The sequence below is a fragment of the Acinonyx jubatus genome, chromosome C1 (genome assembly GCF_027475565.1).
Source record: "Acinonyx jubatus isolate Ajub_Pintada_27869175 chromosome C1, VMU_Ajub_asm_v1.0, whole genome shotgun sequence".
NCBI classification, from domain to species: Eukaryota; Metazoa; Chordata; class Mammalia; order Carnivora; family Felidae; genus Acinonyx; species Acinonyx jubatus.
The window spans coordinates 64,563,121-64,590,452 of NC_069381.1; the positions used below are offsets into that span (position 1 = coordinate 64,563,121).

The following is a 27,332-nucleotide window of genomic DNA, read 5'->3' on the forward strand; positions in this document are numbered from 1 at the left end:
TGTCTCTCTTGGGTTTCAAGAAGATCACTGCAGATTTGGACTTGCCAGCCTCCATACTCATGTGATTCAATTCGTATATTCCAATTCCTACATCTTACTGGTTCTGTTTCTCTTGAGAACCCTAATGCAGTAATATACATAACATTTGCTAATCATATGCCTGTTTTAGTACTTTGCACAGTGTACAATACATAGTTGATTAATTCTTACAGGCTTCACAGTCAAAGTTTTGGACTCTGTGCTGTTTACTAACTATATGACTTTGGTTAATTCTATGCCTCAGTTTCTTCATCTTTAATATTAGGCTAATAATGTTAACTTCCAAATGGGGTTGTTGTGAGGATTAAATGGAACAGAGCAAGGAAAGGAAACAAGTTTTGATGAAAGCTCTAACCATTACACCCATTCAGGGCCTTTCTGTGACTAGCAGTACCTATTTATTTGGCAATACATGGGACTGGGATGTGGTCCATGGATGCTCTCAAAGAAGACCGTGGCCTATGTGGCATTTCATAGTTCTCTGGTGAACTGAGTTCAGCCTTCCCTGTCTGGTGAAGCTAACAAGTTCATATTCCTCTTGGCTTCAGTCAGAACAGGCCAGTACTCTGAAAATAGTGGTTTTGTTTGTTTGTTTGTTTTTATTTTTTTTTATTTTTGCATTATTCCATCAACCTATAGTGCAAAATCTATAGTACAGAATCTTTTTTTTTTTTTTTTTTTGCATTATTCCATCAACCAAGGAAACACATAATGACAAAAAGCTTCTGAGGATTCAGGAACACTTTTGAGTGAATTTATGTAAGAAACTCCAATACTGTCCAAGACCCCCATGCCAGATTAAATTAGGTTTGAGCTCCATTTCCAGGGCCTATAACAGGCATAGTGCTGCTGCCCCCCACATTTTTTTTTTAATTAAAAAAATTTTTTTTCATTTATTTTTGAGAGATCAAGCACAAGTTGCGGAGGGGGGCAGAGAGAGAGGGAGACACAGAATCCGAAGTAGGCTCCAGGCTCTGAGCTGTCAGCACAGAGCCCAACGTGGGGCTCTAACTCACAGACCATGAGACCATGACCTGAGCCAAAGTTGGATCCTCAACCGACTGAGCCACCCAAGTGCCCCAATGCTGCCCCCCCTTTTTCTATTTTTTATTTTTTTGAGAGAGCACGTGTGAACAGGGTAGGGGCAGGTGGGGGGTGGAGAATCCCAAGCAGGTTCCATGCTGTCAGCACGGAGTCCAATGCAGGATTGAACTCATGAACCATGAGATCATGACATGAACTGAAATCAAGAGTTAGACACTTAACTGAGCCACCCAGGTGCCCCTTCTCCTGTTTCCTTTAATTTCCCACTCTTTAATTCCTCATGTGTCCCATTACTTCCACTTTTTTTGCTGTTTGCGGTGATCCAGAAGCTCAGCCCCTTGACCATTTCCCACAAAAACTTTAACCATACACAGAATTTTTTGAATGTGGTAATTGTCTTGAAGATCTGAGAGGTTCCTTTACTCACTACACAGCCTGTGCCATCTTGCAGGCTCTGTCCTCTGTTTTCTGCTCAGGGCCTTTCAAAGCCAGTGCTCCTTCTGGGATCCTTCCCAAACATCATGTGCCCCCCTGGTGAGTAGAGTTTTCCCTTTCCTTGTGACAGCTCTTCTCAGAGCTGTGTGTTCCTACTAGATCAGTCTGCCCAGTTTCCCCAACCTGTCTGACATTCTGTTACTCAGGAAAAACATCTTTGTGTTTGTGTCAAATGGTAGTACAAATGTGTTAGGCATGTTGTTTATACAGTCCACAGACAGGGCTTGCTGTGTTTATGTAGTTACAGTGTCCTTGTACTAATTATGGTGGCCAAGGGGCCCCAGTACTCAACAGACTGGGGACCACTGCCACAAAAATTCCTCTATTAATATTTTATGGAGCTATTATCCATGGATTTATATTTTCATTCTCATCTGCTTTTACCTCTTAACAAAACCTTAAGTTAATCCCACTTAAAAAAACTTGTACATATTTCTACTTATCCTAAGTTTGTCCTCACTTAAATTTTAAGCATGTATTTCCTTTATTATGTTCCAGGCCTCAGTGAACACATTCAGTCTACTTCAATATTTTATAGACATCAATTTTTTTCTACTTTTGGCTTTGACCATTCCGTCCTGAATAATGCTCATTTGTCTCCATGTTTTAGCTTCCAGCTCTTATAGCATCAGTGTAGTGTGGGGACATTATAGACCATATTTCCAGCTGCCCTCATGTCAATACCATTTGCTAATGGTATTGATATTAGAAAGGGGAGGCCACTTTCCATTTTCTCCTCTCTGGATTGCTTAAGAGCAAATGCTGACATATTTTAAAGTAGAGATTTTTCTATAAAAGATTGTTTTGCAGTAAGGCAAACTTAGACATTTTAATACATTCTAATCAGTATGTAAGCATTTTGACCAATTGGACAATCTTAATTTTTGCAATACAACTAGGCACTAGTTAGAACCAGGGTGTAGTACTATTTTTATTTCTTCAGCTTGTTATTACTGAGTATTCTTTCAGGATTGTTCCCCTCCCATGGGAAAATACCATACACCCAGCAATTTAGCTCTAGACCAAAGAATGCAGTGACTATTTGTGTGTGCTGAGTTAGCATCTGCAGGGAGTGGGTTTTGGGTTTAAAATTCTAACATTCAAAAAATGCTGAAAATCCACTATGTACATACAAGGTGCCATACCAGAAACATTCCTGATCCTCAGGGGGCTTATAGTTTAGAGTGGAGATGAGACAAGACTAGCAAGTCAGAAAGTAGCCATAATGCAAAGCAGAGGAGTGGTAATTTCCTGCGAGGGCTCTGATGGGACCCCTGAGAAGGGGGAGAGTACATCCCACTGGAACCAGGGGAGACTTCATGGGTAGAGTCTTGGCAGCACATTAAACAGTGGCCAGCAATGAGTCAGGGAGAGAAAATGAGGTAGAAGGCAAGGCATGGATGTGGGAAGGTGGAGGATAGGTATGAGAGCAAATGATTTTGTGAAGAAAAGTACCAAAATTTCAGTCTGCAAGGGTAGGTTGAGTCTGATCAAGAAGGATCTTCAGTATGAGGCTAAGAAAGTTCTGTGACCCCTGATTCTTCCCCAAACCTTGTAGTTCGGTTGGGTCCTATTTTTATAATAGCATGTACACTAATGTATCCTGGTTAATCTGTTTTTGTTCCTACTAATTGTATTACTCTGAGTAATTCGAAGTCCTGGTAAGTAATTGATCTTTGTATTGTAGACTTCTAGCAGGACACCTGCTAGACACACATGGAAGGAGCTTAGTAAATGTGACCATGATTTAAGCCCGTCTTTTTAAATTTAATTAATTTTTAATGTTTTTATTCTTGAGAGAGAGAGGGAGGCAGAATCTGAAGCAGGCTCTAGACTCTGAGCTGTCAGCATAGAGCCCAACGCAGGGCTTGACCCTAGCTGAAGTCAGGCGCTTAACTGAGCCACCCAGGCGCCCCTGATTTAAGCCCATTTTCAGTTTTCTTTTGTTGCAGGAATAGCATTATTTGCAAAGACATCTCCTTTTCTCCCTCCCCCCGACACACCACACTTTCATGAAGAAACAGGTTTTGAAAGTTGACTTTTTTCTCTGAAGGTTACTGATTCTCCATTTTCTTAAAAAAATTTTTTTTTAATGTTTATCTATTTTTGAGAGAGAGAGAGTGTGAGCAGGGGAGGGAGGGGCAGGGGGAGAGAGACACAGAATCTGAAGCAGGCTCCAGGCTCTGAGCTGTCAGCACAGAGCCCGATGCGGGGCTGGAACTCACAAACCGCGAGATCATGACCTGAGCTGAAGTCAGATGCTTAACTGACTGAGCCACCCAGGCACCCCTGATTCTCGATTTTCTTACTGAATTTGGCAGGATCCATTTTGATGTGAGTTGCAGCTTTAACAGATTGCAAAAGCTGTTGTCAGCTTGGTGATTATATTGTATATTCTCAGTTTTGGAGGGCAACAGTGTGTGAAAGATATGGATTCTTAATTGCCTGAGAAAAGGCAGATTACTGACAGCACTGACTCTAGCAGTTTTAAATAGAAGATATATAATAGATATAAACTTTTGATGGTCCCCAATTCTACATAATAAAGTCCAAATTTTTGCATGTGTTTAAGACCCATAGCAATATGCCCAAAGGAACCTCTTGTTCATTGCTGTTCTCTTTCTTGTGCCTATGTTTTGGCCAAAGAGAACCACTTACCCTCCTCAGGCTGTGTCATTTCTTTCAATCTTCCTATCTTTGTGCTGTTCTTTCTGCTGTATATACATTAGTGATTGTAATAGATAACCTTCCAAACCTCAGGGGCTTAATATGATTAAAGTATATTTATTTTTGCTCAGGTAAGAATGGAATACAGTCACTCCTAGAGGGTGGCATTTCTCTACACGTTTTTAGGGACTCCTGTTTCTTCTGTCCTTTGGATCCCCCATGTTCACACCACAACTTCCAAAGTTGTTCTTCTCATCTCCAGCCTAGCCAGCTGGAAGGAAAAAGGCATGAGGGTCATGAGTCAGAGGCCAAACAAGTCAGGCCTGGAAGCAACAGATGTTACTTCTCACATTATATTGGTCAGTACTGACCACAAAACAGGCTAACAGTGTCCCAGGAGAAAAAGAAAATGGTTTTCAATGACTTGCTAACCAGTATCCTCCGTAGTCTTTCTGGTCACAAATATCTATTCCATTCTTTTATAGAAAATATCCATTTCTCATAGGCACCCAAAGACCTATGAAGTCAGCGAAATGGCACAAAGTTCAGATATTCCAGTGATGGACATAGTGTCTGGATGGGGCCTCTTGTGTGATCTGAATATAGAGTGGTGAACCAGGAACAGGATAACTCAACAAAACAAGACAAAACAAAAACAAATGAACCTCTCTTTTGGAAAACAGAAAAACAGAAGACACTCAACAATTTCTAGTTGCTAGTATATATGAAATCCTGAACAAGCATTATGAAAATATCCTGTCTTCATAAGGTGGGGTTGGGGGGAAGTTCCTTGATTAGATCATGGCGTTGCTCTCCTGGTCAACTCCTTTGTCCATGGCCCTGGGTCCATCCTCTGGGAGGGACTTCCATGTCATGTTTTTTATGGCCACACCTGAAGGGGATATTTGGGAGTGTATTCTTGAAGGCTATACAACTTTCACAGCCTGTTTCCTACTTGTGCAAGTGTGAGGTCCTGAGGATTGTTTTAATGTTCAAATAGTCTAAGGCTTTTTCAGGTTGGGATTATATTTATTTGGCAGTACAGTTCACTTAGAAATCTAGAAGGCTTTTGATCTGTTAGCATCTAGTCAGTTCCATGTGCCAGTAAATACATCCAATGATTGCCTAGATGTCATTCTCAAGTCTTATTTCTTTGCTTTCTTGTTCCCATACCCTTCCTTCTCAATTTAATGGTGGCTACCTTGAGGCCATTAGGTTAAAGGCTAACCATTAATGTAATCTTTGTAATAACACTGGAAAATTTAAATTTATATTGCTAATGTTTAAAAGAGTAATATTAAAATATATCATCCTCAGTAAATTAATATTCACATAGAAAATCTTATTAAAGATAAAATATAACATATAGAACTTTCATTTAAAAATACAATCATCAAAACTAAAAGGAAACCGACAGAATGGGAGAAGATATTTGCAAACGACATATCAGATAAAGGGTTAGTATCCAAAATCTATAAAGAACTTCTCAAACTCAACACCCAAAAAACAATCCAGTGAAGAAATGGGCAAAAGCCATGAATAGACACTTCTCCAAAGAAGACATCCAGATGGCTAACAGACACATGAAAAAATGTGCAACATCACTCATCATCACGGAAATACAAATCAAAACCCCAATGAGATACCATCTTCCACCTGTCAGAATGGCTAACATTAACAACTGAGGCAACAACAGATGTTGGTGAGAATGCAGAGAAAGAACTACCCTACGACCCACTTATGTTAAGTGAAATTAGACGAATATATGACTTCATATGAGGACTTTAAGAGACAAAACAGATGAACAAAGGGGAGGGAAACAAAATATAAAAACAGGGAGGGGGACAAAACATAAGAGAGTCTTTTTTTAATTTTTTTTTTTCATAAAAGACTCTTAAATATGGAGAACAAACTGAGGGTTACTGGAGGGGTTGTGGGAGGGAGGATGAGCTAAATGGGTAAGGGGCACTAAGGAATCTACTCCTGAAATCGTTGTTGCACCATATTCTAACTAATTTAGATGTAAATTAAAAAAAACATTAAAATGAAATTCTTATTAAAAAAATCATAAATAAAATACTGTAAATTTTGGGGCACCTGGGTGTCTTGGTTAAGCATCTGACTCTTGATTTCAGCTCAGGTCATGATCTCATGGCTTGTGGGTTCAAGCCCCACGTCAGGCTCTGCACTGGCAGTGTGGAGCCTGCTTGGGATTCTTTCTCTTCCCCTCTCTGTGCCTCTCCCCTGCTCTCTCACACACCCTCTCAAATTAAAAAATATATAAATTTTATGAAAACTTTAAGAATTTTTGAGATTTTGGATAAAGATATATTTTATCATAAAAATATTCCTTATTTTGAAACATTGTTTGAAAAGAATGCCTGAATTCCTCTGAAGCCATTAATTCTTAATTTAGTTATGCAGTTGCTGTTTTTGATAACATTAGTAAGAAAATACATTTATAGTTTTATACTGCAATCACATGTCAAGTAATTAGTATAGAATAAATGTCAATATAGACGTTAGGTTAAACGTTACTTACATATTTTTTTTGAAGTTTATTTGAGAGAGTGCATACTAAAATCTATCCTGATGACTTTAGCAATGGTCAGTACAACCAAATGAAATTAATATGTTGTAGTCTTAATAGTTTATAGGACTTAACTATATTTGTTTCTGTCTCTCTTTTTTAAATGTTTATTTTTGAGAGAGGGGGACAGAGGATCTGAAGTGGGATCTGCACTGACAGTGACTCTAATGTGGGGCACGAACCCATGAACTATGAGATCATGACCTGAACTGAAGTCGGATGCTCAACTGACTGACCCACCCAGGCACCCCTGGACTTACTTATATTTGAAGGTGTGATGAAGTATCCCCATCTTGCCATTTGGTTACATGGTCTGAAATCACAGTTCTGACCAGTGGACATTCTCTTGGTGAAACCATGAGGTAATGTACTCTTGAGAAAATATATGTTGACAGATGGGAAAAATAATCTCAAGAAGTTCTGCTTGACATATTGATCAAATATCATCTGAACAAGTCACTCTTTAGCTTGGTCATGTAAAAAGTATTAAAAAACCTGTCTGAAAGTCCTCAGATTTCCAAGAAGAATCCAAAATTTTAAAAGGAAGTAAAATAAGCTGGTAATATCCCAAGAATCTAGTTATATTACCAAACTCCCTGTAGCTAATGAGGTAATGAAACCAAACTGATATGGAACAAAATTCATTTATACTGACACAATTCTTCTAAGAATGTATACCAGTAATCCTTGGATTTAAAAGGCATCATGAAAGAGGGTACCCAATAAAGTAAGGCATTTTGAGCCAATGAAGAAGACTTTCAGAATGAAGACTATAATTCCAATAATCCAAAGTACTTCCAGAAGCTTGGATGACCCAAAGTAGTATTTACAAAGATTAAGTTGTAATAAAGTGACTGAAAAATGAAAGAGAACAAAAGATTCTGCCAAGAATACCAAGTATACTGAATTTTTGGGCACTTTTTCTTAGAAAAGCCCAATTTACAGTACTTTTGTTGACATACATAAAAGTTGTTAGAAGCCCAGTTCCAAGAGAAATTACATATATTTCTGAAGCTTGGATTTTCAGCACATTGTTTATACCTGGAGTTTATCTGGATGTGAGAATCTCCAGAATGAAGGCAGGGCCCTTCTGTCCATCTTGTTGCAGGAGCACTTTAGGAGATTGATGCTGCTGCAATGTCCACAGTTCATGGAGGGTGGCATGGTCCTTGAGTATTTTTTCTCTCCTCCACATTCCTTTGCATAGGGATTGTGTTTCCTCTAATGACGATGAGTGGGTAGAAGTCTCACAGGGTGTCAGCGACAATGGGAGACCGTCCTATCTCTATAGTCAGGATTCCTCATCCTCAAACCCAACCACAACTAACTTTGTTAGCCCCAGTGGCAGCAACAAAGCTAGATTTTAATGGGATTTTGTGTTCAGATATATTTTCAAAATTGTCTTTTAAAATTTGGGGCCCAATAGCTTTCATACAGCCTTCCTCGTTAGGCTCCCAAATTGGCTTGCAAATTGGCCAATTTCATAAGCTCTTTTTTTTTAAGTTTATTTATTTTCAGGTGGGGAGGGGCAGTGAGAGGGAGAAAGAGAATCCCAAACAGGGTCCATGCTGCCAGCGCAGAGCCTGATGTGGGGCTCAAACTCACAAATTGCAAGATCATGACCTGAGCCAAAATGAAGAATGGGACACTTAACCGACTGAGCCACCCAGGTGCCTCACTTGAGCTCACTTCTTAAAATACTTTGCCTGACACATGAAAAGATGTTCAACGTTGCTCCTTATCAGGGAAATACAAATCAAAATCACACTCAGATATCACCTCACGCCAGTCAGAGTGGCCAAAATGAACAAATCAGGAGACTATAGATGCTGGAAAGGATGTGGAGAAACAGGAACCCTCTTGCACTGTTGGTGGGAATGCAAATTGGTGCAACCGCTCTGGAAAGCAGTGTGGAGGTTCCTCAGAAAATTAAAAATAGACCTACCCTATGACCCAGCAATAGCACTGCTAGGAATTTACCCAAGGGATACAGGAGTACTGATGCATAGGGGCACCTGTACCCCAATGTTTATAGCAGCACTCTCAACAATAGCCAAATTATGGAAAGAGCCTAAATGTCCATCAACTGATGAATGGATAAAGAAATTGTGGTTTATATACACAATGGAATACTACGTGGCAATGAGAAAGAATGAAATATGGCCTTTTGTAGCAACGTGGATGGAACTGGAGAGTGTGATGCTAAGTGAAATAAGCCATACAGAGAAAGACAGATACCATATGGTTTCACTCTTATGTGGATCCTGAGAAACTTAACAGAAACCCATGGGGGAGGGGAAGAAAAAAAAAAAAGAGGTTAGAGTGGGAGAGAGCCAAAGCATAGGAAACTGTTAAAAACTGAGAACAAACTGAGGGTTGATGGGGGGTGGGAGGGAGGGGAGGGTGGGTGATGGGTATTGAGGAGGGCATCTTTTGGGATGAGCACTGGGTGTTGCATGGAAACCAATTTGACAATAAATTCCGTATATTGAAAAAAAAAAAAGAGCTAATGAGGGAAAAAAAATACTTTGCCTGAAATACAAAATAAAAGCCCACAATTATTCTCTTGCCAACCACTTCCCCCAGAGTTACAGTGTCAATGGGCATATGTTCTGCCTTCCAAGTTATCCCAGGCAAGTTTACCACATGTTTTGCCCCTGTGTAATTTGGGTGTCCATCTTTACAGCTCTGTCATAGATTCATTTATAAGTCTTGACATCAAATGGTGTAAGTCCTTCGAATTTTTTCTTTTCCAAAGTTGTTTTGACTCTTCTATGTTCTTTTCAGCTCTATATGCCTTTCAGAATAATCTTTTCAGTTGCTACAAAAAAAGCCTGCTGGGATCAGGGGAAGTAAGGGTCCAGGAAGGAGAGTTGATGAAGCAGGGCGGTCACCAAGCAGTCTTCCTGAAACATTGGCATGGTGGACAAGTCCGAGCTTGAGGGGAATCTGCTGATAGGGTCCACAAAGGAGAACTCCACTCCCATGGAGGTCTGTGGAAGGCTGTGATCTGGTCCTCGTGGTTGCTTCTGTGAGTTTGCAGTTGGGTATCTGGTCATGGGTTGCTGTGGGTCAGCAGGACAGGCAGATGGGAAGAACAGCTGGATCTGTAGGCAGAGGAAGGTGTAGAGTGGGGAAGAACAAGCACAGACTGACACTTGCTTCTCTGCATCTTACTCTACTCACCTGTAACCATGATGACCTTCAGAGCATAAGGGCTGACTCCTTCGTTTCATTTTCCAAATCATGTGCAAGTTTCTAACCCAGAACCAAGTAGGGAAGATGAAAAAATGTAGTTCCAACTTAGACTGAAACAAAATAAAACTTCTTTGACTGCTCTTTCTGTGTCACCATCTTCATCCACCTAGCCAACAGCTCCTGTTGATTCTACATTGTTATTTCTGCATTATAAACCATTCCCTTCTTCTTTAGTTCAATCCCTCATACATCTTAAGTCTGGATTACTGTAATAACCTCCTAACTTGCAGTTACATTAAATGTGGTCATGTAGGTTGTGTATTGCACAACTTTGAGTGCCATTCATAGACCACATTTGATGGTCCTCCCTCTAGTTGTGCAGGGTACATCAGGCAGAACCGTACATAGTTCCATCTCAGGTCTAGCCTCACTTCGTCCCTTTAGCAGTATGGGTCATCCTTTTAAAAGGCAAAATGGACTCTAGCATTCTCCTGCTTAAAATTGTTGTCCTCACATGAACTTCAAGGTGAAATTCAAATTCCTTAGCATAGCATACAATCCATTCATGATTAGCAGATGAGCCTAGGCTCTGGAATCAGAATTTCTAAGTTGGAATTTTATTTTAGCCACTTCTACAATATATGACCTTGGGCAAGTTACTTAATTTAAAATTTTAACTTTAATTTTTCTGTTTCTTTAACTGTGAAATGGGGGGAGGAAGGTAAGAATAGCCATTCATCATCAACTTTTGTCAGCATTCATTGAGATGTAAAGATGTAATGTTCCTTCTGTAGTGCTCTCACCATTGACTGTGCCCACTCCAACTCTATGCTTCATCTGAACTGAACTGTACTACTGGTTCTCCTCGTTGTGACCCATCTGCCTCTGTGCCTTTACACTTGCCTGAATCACCCTAGCTAGAACCTGCTCATTGTCCAGGACTCAGTGACTCATCACTTCCTCCTAGAAGCCTTCTCTGATTCCCTCAGCCTCAGTGTGACTGTTTCCTTGGGCTCAGTGTCAGTACTTGATTATACCACAGTGGATTCTCTTTTTCTGTCTCCCCCACTATAAACTGTACACTGTCTACCCTGCTAGACCATAAACTCTAGACCATGTTTTCCTTGAGGGTAAGAAATGTTTTACTTATCTTTGTACCTTAGCTCCTAATGTAGCAGAGACTAAGTTTTTAAGAATGTTAGCAGCTTCTCAAAATGTTTATTGAATTAATGGTGAATGATGAGGGCTCTAACAGGTATTGTTATACTTTATGGAGAAGCATAAAGATGATGAAGGGAATATTTTGGGACAATTCATACTAGCACGAATTTTAGAATTCTGAAATTTATTGATTTGGTAGATTTAAAAGTATGTTACTGTTAAGAAGGGAATTAAACAGAATGAAGATTTTTTTCTTTTTTTTTTTTCTGAGAGAGAATGAGAGAGCACACATGCGAGTAGGGCAGGGGCAGAAGGAGAGGGAGAGAGAATCTTAGGCTGCACGCCCAGCTCAGAGCCAGACAGAGGACTCCATCTCATGACCATGAGATCATGACCTGAGAAGAGATCAATTAACTGACTGATCTACCCAGGTGCTCCCAAAATGGAACATTTTTTAACAGAAAGAATGATTAAGCACATTTTTTTGTTAAGGAATTGTTTACTACCATTTGCTCAATATCCATTACTTTAAGACCTCTTACAAAGATATTATTGAAACCCACAACTATATGGTCAATTAATCTTTAAAAAAATTTTTTTTAATGTTTATTTTTGACAAAGTGTGAGTGGGGGAGGGGCACAGAGAGAGGGAGACACAGAATCAGAAGCAGGCTCCAGGCTCTGAGTTGTCAGCACAGAGCCTGATGCAGGGCTCAAACCCACGAACTGTGAGATCATGACCTGAGCCGAAGTCGGATGCTAAACCAACTGAGCCACCCAGGCACCCCGGTCAATTAATCTTTGACAAAGCAAGAATAATATCTAGTGGGAAAAAGATAGTCTCTTCAACAAATGATATTGGGAAAACTGGACAGTAAAATGCAAAAGAATGAAACTGGACCACTTTCTTATACCATACACAAAAATAAATTCAAAGTGGATGAAAGACCTAAATGTGAGACCTAAAACCATAAAAAAAATCCTAGAGAAGGACACAGGCAGTAACTTCTCTGACACTGACCATAACAATTTCTTTCTAGATATGTCTCTCTTTTTTTTAATGTTTATTTATTTTGAGAGAGAGGGAAAGAACACAAGTGGGGGAGGGGCAGAGAGAGACACAATCTAAAGCAGGCTCCAGGGTCTGAGCTGTCAGTGCAGAGCCTGAGGTGGGGATCGAACTCATAAACTGTGAGATCATGACCTGAGCTGAAGTCAGACGCTTAACCAACTGAGCCACCCAGGCGCCCCTCTAGATATGTCTCTTGAGGAAAGGGAAAAAAAGCAAAAATAAACTATTAAGACTTCATAAAAATGAAAAGATTTTGCACAGTGAAGGAAACAATCAACAAAACTAAAAGGCAACCTATAGAATGGGAGAAGATATTTGCAAATGACCTATCTGATAAAGTGTTAGTATCCAAAAAATATAAAGAACTTTTAAAACTCAACACCCCAAAACAAATAATCCAATTAAAATATAGGCAGGGGGCGCCTGGGTGGCTCAGTCGGTTAAGCGTCTGACTTCGGCTCAGGTCACCATCTCGTGGTCCGTGAGTTCGAGCCCTGCATCGGGTTCTGGGCTGATGGCTCAGAGCCTGGAACCTGCTTCCCATTCTGTGTCTCCCTCTCTCTCTGCCCCGCCCCATTCATGCTCTCTCTCTGTCTCAAAAATAAATAAATGTTAAAAAAAAGAAAAATTAAAAAAATATATAGGCAGAAGACACGAATAGACACTTTTCCAAAGAAGACCTCCAGCTGGCCAACAGACACATGAAGAGATGCTCAACATCACTGATCATCTGGGAAATATAAATGAAAACTACAATGAGATATTCCCTCAAATCTGTCAGAATGGCTAAAAATCAACAACACAAACAAAAGGTGTTGGTGAGAATGTGGAACCTTCTCGTACTGTTGGTGGGAATGCAAACTGGTGTAGCCATTGTGGAAAACCATATGATGTTTCCTCAAAAAGTTAAAAATAGATCTACCCTATGATCCAACAATCACACTTCTGGGTATTTACTCAATACAAAATCACTAATTCAAAGGGATGCACCCTGATGTTTATAGCAGCATTATCTGCAACAGCCAAATTATGGAAACAGCCCACTGTCCATTGATTGATGAATGGATAAAGAAGATGTGGTACATTTATACAGTAGAATATTACCCAGCCATCAAAAAGAATGAAATCTTGCCATTTGCAACAACATGGATGGAACTAGACAGCATTATACTAAGTGAAAGAAGTCAGAGAAAGGCAAATACTATATGATTTCACTTATGTGGAATATAAGAAACAAAACAAATGAGCAAAGAGGAAAAAAGGGAGAGGCAAACCGAGAAACAGACTCAACTATAGAGAACAAACTGATAGTGACCAAAGGGGAGGTGGATGGGGGGGATGGGTGAAATAGGTGATGAGGATTAGGAGTACACTTGTGATGAGCACTGAGTGTTGTATGGAAGTGTCGAATTACTGTATTGTACACCTGAAACTAATATTCCCCTTTATGTTAACTAACTGGAATTTAACTTAAAAATATCGAATAATGCATTAAAAGTTTTAAAGTTCTTTAAAGAATGTTTTGTTTACCAGTGCTTAACTGTATTACCTAAAAACATAAAGTAGCTATCCTTGGCAGATTGTGGATCAAAATACTGGGAACTGTTTATTTTAAAATGTCTGTATCAGTTCAATCATTTAACCGTGCACCTTGTCTCAGTCAGCAGTTTATACCTGATATTTCTGATGGCAATCTTTTAATAAAGAGAACAAGTAATTACCCTGAGTTTTTCTTCAAAATTTTAAAGTTCTATGTACTGAATATGCTCAAAATAAAGCACATCTGTTAAGGATTTTTTTTTTTTTTTATAAAAAAGTGAAGGGCAAGGGGGCATTAACTGGACAAGACTCTGGGTCTCTCCCAGACATGTCATTAGATCTGGTAATAAAGTGATTATTGTGTTTGAATGCAGGTCTGTCATTTCCTGCCCTCACCCCCTCGAGATGATGTCAGCAGTTGTTTAAAGAAATTTAACTGTCTCTCTTGTACTTGGAATTAAAATGAAACATGAACTATTTTCTCCTTAAAAAAAAAAAGAAAAAAATTTCAGATTTCTGGATTAATAATTATGAAGTGTCTTAAAGTTTGAAATAAAAATGTCAGTGCATAGACTAAATATCAGAGGATATTAAATCCAAGCACTTCTGTGGGCTATAGATATTGACCTTTTCCAAAAGCCTGTCCCTTCTTCAAATAAGTTCTTGCTTTGATATGAGGAAAAGTTTTAATAAATATGGAAATGATCATTCTCAACCTCAGTATCATGCTGTGTTAGGCTTATGATTCTAACTGCTATGTGACGCATCACAATTGTAAGATTAAGAAGAGTGACTTGCTTAAATGTTTTTGCATCTTACAAACGAATAAGAATATGAAAATCTCACCAAAGAAATGAGCAGAGGGCATACCAAAGGAGTCCGAAAAGAAAAAAATAAAAATGTCCAATGGAAAGATTTTAGCCTTCCTAGTAACAAAATGCAAACGAGCACAATAATGAGATACCATCTTAACCTATCACAACAGCAAGGGGAGTGAAGAAGTGTGCACTTTCATCCATTGCTGTTGGGAGTGTAAATCTATAGTCTTCTCTGCAGTTTGATAGTATGTGTGAAAGATTTTAAAGATGCTTTTAGCTTTGACTTGGGAATCCCACTTCTAGGAATTTGTTCTAAGAAAATAATAGGACAAATGCAGAAAGGTAAAAATTTAAGCATAGTTATCACAGCCTTGTTTTTGAAATGGCACTGAGTAGGTAACCTGCTTTTGCCTGGTTTCTGTGTTGGGGGACAGCCACTTCTGGAATACTTCCAGCCCTCTTCCACCTCAGAACCCTCCCCAGGGGAAAAGGAGCAACTTGTTTGGTTGTGGTCAGGGCTCTGCTCCCACTGTTTTCACACTTTGCATCATTCTACCTGCAGAGCATGTGCCCTCACTGGCTTCCTGCCAAGTGCAGCTTTTATGGGGAAGGCCTCCTGACTGTGGGGAAGCCTGCGGTTTTCCAGCTCTACCTGTGTCTGTCTAGGAAACTGTTTAACTCCAGATACCCTGTTAGGAGTCTCATTGGGCTGCACACCTGATCTGTGTCCTCCATCCAACTTTTATAAAAATAAGGGTCTGACTCCTCTCTACTGGTCAGTTGGTATTGAACCAGGGCTTCCTGACACCCTCAAGAAATAACAAAATAGAATTTGGATACCCCGAAACATGGGATTGATTAAAAGGATATGGCCGTAAAATTGGATATGATGCAATTCAAAATGATTCTGTTAAGGTATATATTGATAAATGAAAAGAAGATCCTAACATATCCTTTTTGCATATGAGCACACTTACTGTATATGTATGTAGTCGGCTCTTTCCCCTTTCTCTTTCTGCATCTATATTTTCTAAAGCTTCTTTAACTACATAAAGATAGGTTGTTTTTTTGCCTCTGTATAGGCTGTAGTTACGGCTGTGTTTACTATGTCTGTGGTGGCTGGAGTGTCCTTTCCCTTATTTTTTTGTTTCACAGGCAGTTTCCCTGATGGGGTGAGCAGGGTCTTGGGCACAGGCAGGAAATGTGGAATTAGGTGGGCTTTTCCCAGCTGGACACCTTCATTATATAACTTCTCCTAGGATATCTGGCCCCTGGTGATGTGGCTACTGACTTCAACCTCTCTACAGAGCCTTACCTGGTTGGAAAGGAGCTCACCCTTGGGCCCATATGAGGTAATTGTCATCTTGTTCCTCTACTGCCCTATTCAGTCTCCTGCTCAGGAAGTTGGAGCTGCTGTCTGAGGACCAGTGCCTCAGTCATTCTCATGCTATTGAGGGCTGGGAGAATTTTCCCACTCAATAGAATTAAACTGTAGATGGTAGTTAGTCCAAGGTGAGCTGATGCAGTTACCTCTAATTCATGGAGATGCCAAAAGCATCATTATTTGCAATGGCTCCTGGGAAATGGAATTTTCCAAATAAGTGAAGTTTCTAGATAGCAATACTACTTTAAGAGCCTATACTACTTTTCTTAATCTTTTTTTTTTTTTAAGTTTATCCTAAGAGAAAGGGAGAGAGAGAGAGAGCATGTAGGGGAGAGGCAGAGAGAGAGAGAGATAGAGAGAGAGAGAGAGAGAGAGAGAATCCCAAGCACACTCCACACTGTCAGCACAGAGCTGATGCAGGGCTCAAACCCACAAAGCATGAGATCATAACCTGAGCCGAAACCAAGAGTCAGATGCTTAACTGACTGAGCTACCCAGGCACCCTTCTTAATCATTTTTAATGGAAATCTTACTGAAGGGGTTTCAATTTATTTTCATAAACATTCAATATTTTCTTGATGACTCAGTCTCATCCTTTTAAAAAAACGTATTTTATTGTGCCTTAGAATGGTGATATTCTCTGACTACACTACACCAATGCAGTTCTGAAGAGCAGCTCCTGGTTGTACCTTCACAGTCACAGGTTTTTTAGATGGTCGGCCTACGGCCCCTGCCAAAAAGTGTTCCATGCAATCATCTGCGTGCTCTGGTTGGAACCTTGCTTTGTTGAATTAGCAAAAGATTGGGAAAGGCCTGATTAGCATTAAGATTTAGCATCTTGTAACAGACGCATTTGTGCTGCTGTGAGGCCATTTTCATTTGGTTCTGGGTTTGCTATTGGGTTTCAGCCACTGTGGTTAAAGTGGTCAGCAATCAGAACTAGGGCTGAAAGGGCCATTCTTGTATTTTGTAACAAGATTTCCCTTCACTCTTTTGACAACTGAATTAAAATTCACATTTTCCTTTACAAACAAGCTTCCTCATAGGTTAATGATCACTTACATTATAATTGTAGGAACTGTGGTTCAAACAAATGAAGTCAATTAAAAAAATTTTTTTTCAGTGTTTATTTATTTTTGAGAGACACAGAGAGACAGAGTGAGAGTAGGGAAGGGCAGAGAGAGAGGAAGACACAGAATTCAAGCCAGGCTCCAGGCTCTGAGCTGTCAGTACAGAGCCTGACACGGGGCTGGAACCTACACAGGGTGAGATTATGACCTGAGCCGAAGTTGGACGCCCAACCGATTGAGCCACCCAGGCGCCCCTGAAGTCAATTTTCTAACTTCAATTATAATAAAATTGAAATGTTTATGAACTTCAGGATCTGTTCCTGAGGCTTTAAGGCTGGAAATCACAAGCTATTTCTAAGAGAATTCTGAGGAGACCATTGAATGATCATTGTTCATCCATTTTAACTCTATTCAACTTCATTAAGCAATTGATTCTTTTATTGATTTTCCATCACCTAAAGTATAAAGTGCAATTTCTTTAACATTCTATCAGTTAGGCTGCCTAAAAACCACCCAAAACATAGTGGTTTAAAAGGAAAGTTTTAAAATGTTTTATGATTCTATAGCTCAGTGGGCAGCTCTCTCGGTCTGAGTCAGTTTGTCTAGAGCTAGATGGTTTGGGTTTTCCTCATGTGTCTGGGATGACTGAGATGACTGGGGCCTCTCTCCATGAGGTCTTTTCTCTCCCAGGAGCTAGCCCAGGTGTGTCATACAGTGGCAGAATGGCTTCCGGCAGCAAGAGAGGGCAAACTCCAAAGCACGGTAATTTTCAAGCCTCTGCCTATGTTATATTTATTAATGTCCCATTGGCCAAACTAAATCCCATTGGCTCTAGTGCATGCATACAAAGAGGTGTGATTTATGGGGGGTCATTACTGTAATAATCTATCACAGCATGTTCCAAACTGTCATTCTAACCCTGCAGTTCCCACGATGTGGCTGAGGTGCCCCGGAACACCACAGTGAATTCACAGGGGGTGTTGTGGGACATTTAAAAATATCAAAGAAAGCATAATTATACTCTATGACTATAGGACATCATGCAAACTATGAACTTTATGTCTGCCACAGTGTCAATGTCATACATTTCTTTTGGTGCTGTTGTATCTTTGCGAAGCTGGGGTTTTGGTGGCTGCTGTGATAAAAAGCAACTACTACATGAAAATCACTGTGGAACAGGGAGTGAGGGTGGTGCCCAATTTGATTCCAAGATTGTAGAAGTGATACAGTGCCCAGCAGGTGCATATATTTCATTATTAAGTTAATGTTATTTAAGGATGAAACATTAAAAAAATATGTATGTGTATTTCAAATGTAATTAGGTTGTGAGGACACACATACTTACAAATTGTTTGGACCTAACTGTGTAGAAAATGAAATTAAGGATTTCTTTTGGTTTAGGGGCATTGTGAAAAAAATTAACAAGATGCTAAGGATACTGTGAGCCAAGAGAGGTTGGGAACTACTGCACTAACCTCATTTTCTACTGCTGATAAAAGAAGGAAGTCAAGAAGGAAAGCTCATTTGGGGAAAAGTTGAATGGATTCAGTTGTGGAGATGCTGAGTCTGAGGTCCTAGTGGGCCATTCAGGGAAACGCATAGAGCTGGGACCCAGGCAGGAAGTTTAGAGCAGAGCAGATTTCATCCCTGAATAGTCATGTGCAGGCTCTCTTTCTAAGTGCTTTGGATATTGTATAAACTCAAGAATTAATTGCAAAATAATAAGATAGAGTTGTTGAAAGGGAAGGAACCTAAAAACCCAAACTTGAAACCAATCTGCAAAACAAATGTTCTTGGCTTAATATTTTTGCAAATGTTACATGGGTATATTTTCATTTCCTTCTTACATCATGTTTTATTGCAAAAGGTTCTATGGGAGAGCCATGAGGTTTACTTGGCTAGAGAAAGAGAAAGTGAACTCTTGACTTCTGAGCCATGTGTGCATATAGGGGGTTTGCTTAATTATCTTATTTCCCATTTAGCACATCACTAGCTGAGCCCAGAAAATTCAGATCATAGAGGGCTATCCATTGTATAGAGAAGACACCCTTATATACACTTAAGGCTTCACAAGGTTAGCACCAAGAAGTAGGAGGATATATGGGGCCCCCAGGTGGCTCAGTTGGTTGAGCGTCCGACTTCGGCTTAGGTCATGATCTTGCGGTCTGTGAGTTTGAGGCCCGTGTCGGGCTCTGTGCTGACAGCTCGGAGCCTGGAGCCTGCTTCAGATTCTGTGTCTCCCTCTCTCTCTGCCCTTCGCCCACTCATGCTCTGTCTCTCTCTGTCTCAGAAATAAATAAACATTAAAAAAAAAAAAAGAAGTAGGAGGATATGATGTTAGGAAAGTAAAAACCGCCCCCACCTCCACATACCTTTCTTGGCCAAGGAGATTGTGGAAAGAAATAGAAGTAGAAGATAGTGATATGTGTCTTGTAATTTTCCCCCATGGCTTGGAAATAAGTTGTATTACAAAAATAAGAGTAATAGTAAGAACAAAGAGGGGAGATATTGCCCATTTCCAAGTTGAGGTCCCTGGAAAGCTCATTTTTGTTCTGCTCACCTGTACCAACTTGGGAGTATGACCACAACAACTTGGCTATGCACCACAAACAGAAGGAGATCCTATGGCTTTGTTTTCCTATGCTTCCTCCAAGTCCCATGTTTTATAGATGATGTGACAAGAGCCAGAAGGCCTTCTGAGGCACCATCTGCCCACCCTGCCCTGACAAGGCAGGTGGAATGCCAGGCCAGTAGACTTGGTGAGGACCAGAGTAGTCACTCCACAGTCTATAGCCAACATAGTAGGGGTAAGGCTGAGACATACAGAGGTGTTACTTGGTCCTGACCAAGCAAGGTGCACCCAGTGAATAATGGCTGATGTCTTGAGACCAGTAGTAACTTCCCAATGCACGCCAATGACGTCCATGAAGATAGGAGGCTCTTTCTCTCAAAGTCATGAGGACCCATCAATGCCCTTCTCCTCAGATATCCAGATATCATCTTAGGGAGAGAAGCAGGGGAGGGAGGCAGGTGCCTGAGGGCCAGCATTGACTACATACTTTTCTAGGCCCAGTGCAAAACGAAAATACAAGTCCATTGTTCAAAAATTAAGAATCTTAAGACTGTGACAGAGCATTAAACCACCTGTGGGGGCTTTCTAAGTGCAGGACTATGTGCAACTGCACAGGTCTCAGACCTATGAAGCTGGTCCTGCTGAGAGCCTGAACATACTTTTCCCCTAGAGATTCTCAACACTGCCTAAAGGGATCATTTAAATTATCAGATTGGATTAAATTTAAATTGCATTGGACATATAGTTAATTCTTTCCCCATTAACCAGTGAGTGAATGGGAACCTGAGAGAAATGCCAGATTAGTTTATGGACAATCAAGACATTACTGATTTGGGTTGAGTTATATTTGTGGTCCTTTTGTAAAGACATAGTTTTCTCTTCTATAGGAGAAGAGCTGCTGATTAGAGAGGTTAGGGGATTGTTCAAGGTCACCAAGGTAGTTAGTGGTGAAATTGAGGTTTCACCCAGGTATGATTCCAAAACTCAGACATTTTTTTACTTTTCTGATGCAGATAATGGTAAAGTCAAAGGTAAATCTGAGAGATTGAGCTTTAAAGTGTGATTTCTTTTAAAATGTGCTTATTTTTATAAGTGCATGAAGAGTATGCATTGTCACCAATAGGAATGATACTGTCTCCTAGAGAATACTTTGGAAAGTTGGGGGTATTTTGGTTGTCTGAGGGGATAGTGGGGATTTTATGGACAAAGGTTAGGGATATTAGAAAGTTGCAATTTGCAGGGCAGTCCTACACAAGGAAGAATCGTTTGATGTTCTACATAACTTTTAGTTGCCTCATCAGTTGCTTGAGTAGGTAAAAACTTGTTATAATTATGAGTCTAGAGCCCAATAACATTTTACATAAACTCATAATATATTTTGCACGGTTTAAAAATAGGCTGCATTTTCCAAAACTAAAATAATTGTAAATTGAAGGAAGAGTATACTTGATTTATTTCAAGCTTTACCAAGTTGTTCCCCATTTTGGAAAACCACATTGCCTAGTGGCCATGCTACTTTCAGTATTCGGATCATCAATACAATAGACCTTAATCAATTTGGTAGTAGATGTCAAATTTTCATAGATTCCACACGTAGATGCATTGACTACATTAGTCTTCTGGTGTGGCTGTGTTTGAGCATATTGGCATATACATTATTTTATTATAAATTCTATTTTTTTCCTCCTTTGTGTTATAGTCAAAGCATTTTTTTTTTGTTCAAAAGTTATAAGTGTAGGTAGGTTACAATTTTGTATGGATTTCATTTTAGGACTATATATGGGCGTTGAAAAATATTTTCTATAGAAAGGAGTGGGTCTAGCAGTTTGAGAACCACTGAGGTCAGAGAAACTAGTATTTGGAATCAGTAAAAAGCAGAGTTCTTTTTGCAAGAAAACCTTAGAGTAATTGACTTTCCCTGAAGGGCTTACTGGCCATGAGGGAAATAGTACTGGGCCTGATGTGAAAGAGGTATTAAATCTTTCAAGAGACTATATTCTGTGTGTTAGGCACAGAATCAAGATACCTGACCTAATTTATCCAAGGAGTAGGGCTTTACAGGTAACCTCCTTTTTTTTTTCTTAAGTTAATTTTTGTCTTCTTGGCTGGACAAAGTTGTACTTTTCATTTGAGGGGGTGACCTTGGAAGGAAAAAAGAGAAAATTTTTTTGATTCAGGTTTATATTTTTCCTCTTAGGAAAAATATCTCTTTGAAGGTAAAATAACTGTGTGAGACATTCATATTGCAACTCAAAAGTCTCCGTGTTACTAATTGTTATGAGAACGCTGGCATTAGGGGGGCTTTCGGTAAAATGTCCCAATATGATGAGTTTCTTGCACTACCATGTTCCTTACGTAACTCTAGGATTCTGCCCTTTTTGTGGGAGGGATGTCCTACTGCCTATTATTAACAATGTTATTGTTGCCAGTTAATCATATAAAATTGTTGATGAAAAGGTCAAAAGCTATACTTTGAGTCCAAGAGAGTAAGTTCTTTGTTCTAGACACTCAGGGTCACGCCATGTAGTGACGTCTATTATGGTCCTTAGGGAAAAATCTTCCTCTCCCTCCTTTGGATCCTCTTTCTTCTGGAATCTTCCCCCTCTCCCACTGCTTTCCTGCATTGAACAGTGCTTTCCCCAGGGACTTGCCTTGGTCTGGTCAGTCTCTGTCTGGTCTGGGTGAATGGTCATTTAGGATGGAGAGAAGTTGGGACAGGAAAGTGCCTCTGGATATTTCTGGCAGGTATCTACCCATTAGTAGATAATAAACTTAATAAACTTAAGCAGTTTATTGTAATGATTCAGAGCCCAGTCTCTGGAATCAGTCAGCCAGGAGGATTTCCATTCTGGCTCTGCAGTTAATAGTTGTGTGACTTAAATTCTCTGTCTCAGTTTCCTCAGCTACAAAACAAAAACTATAGTAATACCTAATCTGCAGGGTTGTTGTGATGATTAAATGTGTTACTGTGTGTAAATGGGAAGCAGGGAGGAAGAAAACCTGTTCTACCACATTTACACATTTAAACAGAAAATGTTTTGTTTGCTGCTATTTCCTACTTGGCGTTTTATTGCAGATTGGTCGAACCCTAAATGACTTCTTTGATTTTTTGGATGGTGGGGCTAGGGAACAACTGGGTAAATGCAAAGTGGAAAGAGTCATCAGCTTGGGTTTTAGATTCAAGAGTGTCACTCTTTTGCTCAAAACCCACTGAAGTGTCCCCATGTCATTGAAAGTAAAACCCAAAGACTCCATAATGCCTACGAGGTCTTGCATCACCTGGACACTTGTGACATCTCTGACCTTATCATCAACTGCTTTCCCTGCACTCCAGCCAGCCAGACTGGCCTTCTTGCTATACTTCTGACATGCCAGGTATACTCCTGCTGAGGATCTTTGCTCTAGCTGTGCCCTGTGTCTAAATGTTTTTCTCTTTGACATCAGCATGGCTCACTCCTGCACCTCTTTCAAGTCTTTACTCAAATCTCACTTACTCAATGAGGTCTATCCTGATCATCATATTTAATATCGAAACTTGCCTCTTGCTACTACCCTGGCACTTCCATTCCCTTTACCAAGCTCTATATTTTCCTCCTAATGCCATTGATCTTCTAACTAACCATATAATTTACTTAGTTATTATATTTATTGTTTCTGATTTGTCTTTCTCTACTAAAATAAAACTTAAAAAAGACAGGGTATTGCCTTCTCACTTGCATCTTTAGAGTCTTTAGTTCTTGGCACATAAGAAGTATGTGCTCAGTAAACATTTATGAAATGAATGTATGATTCACCCATTGAGGCTGAGGACACCCATTGAGGCTGATCTAATCACACCAGGGTTCTCCCAGCAAGAAAGAAGGGAGAATAGCTGTTGAATGGGCAGTTAACATGGATTCTAAAATGCCCAGCTGCACACTGGGGAAAATTGGATTAGGGGCTAACTGAGGAGTATTTGAGTCTTTTCCCAAATCTGGTATGCAGATTAAACAGGAACTACATTTTATTTCCTGAACTTGTTGTATTTTTAACAAGAAGAAAAGTAGTGTATTTTTATGAATTGTATGAAAAAGTGGTAGCACTGAAATGGTTTTAGCCTTGCCAAGATGCCATATTTCTAGGGATGGAGTGATGTAGGAAATGTATAAAGACACATGGTTCCTGGCACAAAGGAAACACTCAGAAAATATCTGAATTTTATCTAGGGCTATTCCTACCTTTAAAAGTAATCAGAGGAATATGTAATAAAATATATTATCTTACCTATTCTTATCTATGAGATATCATAGAATCTCACTGTTGGAAAGGATGGGAGTGATGTATATCCTTTTCAGGGTTCTTCACAGATGAGCAAAAAATGAATTAAGCCCAAAGATCAGCACAGATGAGCTAAAGTCTGACTTCCTTTAAATTTTACTCTTTGGCACTCCAAAACAAATCTATTCACTTTTATACCTGAGATCCTCTCAACTATTTGAAGGAAGCCATTGTGTCTGCTTCCCCACAGGGTAAACATCTTCAGTTTCTTATCTAGCTTAGTTTTGAGAATCTTCACCACCTAGACCACCCTGGTTTGGATGAAATGCAGCTTCACAATGTTGTTTTTAGAAAGTCAGTGGCCAAAGTGGTTCACAGTGCTCCTAACTGAGTCTGATAAAATGAAGTGCAGAGAGACCACTTGCCAAAATGAATAAATATGTAAACAAATACATTAGGTAAGTAATAAGGGGAGGGGAGATATTGACTAACAATGAAAAAGTCAGAGCTAGCTCTACCTCTGTCTACAGCTGGAGATCTAGGGGTTCATATATCATCTGAACTCTGTCTTCATTGCTTGGCTCTGTTTTTCTTTGTGTTTTCTTTGCTTCCAGGAGGGGTCCCCACATATTTCTTCTTAGAAGCTCGAGGTTTACATCCTATCAAATTAGCAACTTCCCTCAGTGCTATGGATAGAATTCTGGAGAAAAACCAACATTTAATAGAAGAGAAAGACACATTGATGATCTTTCAGAATGTAAATTTCTATCATAAAGTAAATGATTTCAGAGTACTGTGACTTGCTATATTGGCTTTTAGTGATGCTCTTTTTTAGTGCACTCACAATGCTGCTTTATTTTGTGACTTCCAGAATTCTTCCTGGAATTGACATCAAATTCATGATTTGAAAGTTGTAGAATCTATTCTTTTCAAATTTGGGAAATTAAGATATTGGTTCCCATCTTTTATCTTTTGTTCTTTTTTTAGTTCACACTGAGTTTTTCTGAGATTTACAGTATTTCAACATTTATTGAATACCACACAATGGTACTTTCTCATTCATATTTACAAGTTCTTGGCTTCTGAGACAGGAATCATTTAGGTTAAAAACTTGAATTCCTTTGAATCAACCAGTTAAATCATACTTCTTTATACTCTGCCCACCTGCCTTGACTTTCCAGTTCTACATTAACGAACTTTTTAGTTTGGATCCTTGGTTTTAAGAAACAGAGAGTCAAATCAGGTTAACTTCAGATTATGCAGAAGCTTCATTATGAGGTTGCATGTAGCAGTGAGGAAGAAAGGGAGCTCATAAGAACAGAGAAGTGAATTTCATGGAGGCTTGTGTCTGTGGGCAGGTTCTAAGCAGGAGCAATTTGTGGGTCTCCTATCTACAATCACATCAGTTTTTGACTCTGTAAATTGTAACTGTGATGCTCTGATGAGCTTTGTTTATCTTGGTGTGTCTTTTTTTTTTTTAAACCGCTTTATTGAAGTATAACTGGCATAGAATAAACTCTACATATTTAGAGTGTATAGTTAAGAGTGCCTGACTGGCTTGTTGGTAGAGTATGCAACTCTTTTTTTTTTTTTTTTCATTTGAGAATGACTTTATTTTGCCTTCGTCCCTTAAATATATTTTCTTTTTTTTTAATATATGAAATTTATTGTCAAATTGGTTTCCATACAAGACCCAGTGCTCATCCCACCGCATGCCCTTCTCAATGCCCATCACCCACCCTCCCCTCCCTCCCACCCTCAGTTTATTCTCAGTTTTTAAGACTGTCTTATGGTTTGGCTCTCTTCCTCTCTAACTTTTATGTCATAAACTTTTATGATGATTATGTCCTTTGAGGAACTGAACTATTTATCATTATGAAATGACACTCTTTTTCCCAGGTAACATTCTTTGCTCTGAATTTTACTTCGTTTGATGTTATCGCCAGTGAGGCTTTATTTTGGTTAGTGTTAACATCATATATTTTCTCTCACCCTTTTACTTTTAACTGATTTATGTCTTTATGTTTAAAGTGAATTTCTAGAAGGCAATATGTAATTGGGTTTTATGTTTTTAGTCCAAATTTCAAGTTTACTACATTTTCTCCTAGAATGTGTAATCTATTAATCTCATCCAGTGTATTTTTCTTCTCAGGTATTGTGGTTTCATCTCTAGAGTTCAATTTGCATCTTTAAAAAGTATATCTTTCATATCTCTATTTAATATGTTCAGTCTTTCTCTAAATTTTTTGACATGATAGTTATAAGAACTTCTAAAATGTATTTGTGTACTGATTTTATTATGTGTGTCAATTCTGTATCAGTTTTGATTATTTTTCTCCCTTTTATAGGCTATATTTTCTTCTTTCTTTTTTTTAATGTTTATTTATTTTTGAGAGACAGAGACAGAACATGAGTTGGGGAGGGGCAGAGAGAGAGGGAGACACAGAATCCGAAGCAGGCTCCAGGCTCTGAGCTGTCAGCACAGAGCCCGAGGCAGGGCTTGAACCCACAAACCAAGAGATCATGACCTGAGCTGAAGTCACACGCTTAACCGCTGAGTCACCCAGGCACCCCTAGGCTATGTTTTCTTACTTTATTTTGCATGCCAGGTAATTACTGATTGGATGCCAGTCATTGTGTTTTAACTTCTTGGGTGTGAGATATTTTTGTAGTCCTATAAATATTCTTGTTCTATGTTACTGTTTGTTCTGCAGTTAAGTTTCTTAGAAACATTTTGATCCTTGTGGGTCTTGGTTTTAATCTTTGTTAGATAGGACCAGAATAGAGTTCAGTCTAGAGCTAAATTTTTCCTACTACTGAGGCAAGACCCTTCTAAGTAGTCTATCTGATGCCCTATGAAATATGAGTTTTTTGTTTTGTTTTTATTTTATTATGTATGTATGTATTTATTTATTTTTGAATGTGAAAAAGCTCTTTTTATTCCATTACAAGAATACCTGTGTCTTGAATCCAGGTATTTCTTTCTTTTTTTTTAATTTAAGTTTTTATTTTTTAAAATTTACATCCAAATTAGTTAGCATATAGTGCAACAATGATTTCAGGAGTAGATTCCTTAGTGCCCCTTACCCATTTAGCCCATTCTGCCTCCCACAACCCCTCCAGCAACCCTCAGTTTGTTCTCCATATTTATGAGTCTCTTCTGTTTTGTCCCCTCCCTGTTTTTATATTATTTTTGCTTCCCTTCCCTTATGTTCATCTGTTTTGTCTCTAAAGTCCTCATATGAGTGAAGTCATATGATTTTTGTCTTTCACTGACTGACTAATTTCAGTTAGCATAATACCTCCAGTTCCAAGTAGTTGCAAATGGCAAGATTTCATTCTTTTTGATTGCCAAGTAATACCCCAGTGTGTGTGTGTGTGTGTGTGTGTGTGTGTGTGTGTGTGTGTGTGTGTGTATACACCACA

General features: G+C 39.2%; 1 protein-coding gene and 1 pseudogene across 1 annotated transcript in view; one reads left to right on the forward strand and one right to left on the reverse strand.

The window, feature by feature from the left end:
* Positions 1 to 27,332, forward strand: part of GIPC2 (GIPC PDZ domain containing family member 2) — a 171,545-nt gene that overhangs the window by 111,797 nt on the left and 32,416 nt on the right. The window lies entirely within an intron of this gene.
* LOC106969732 (E3 ubiquitin-protein ligase RNFT1-like) lies at positions 7,096 to 7,999 on the reverse strand (annotated as a pseudogene).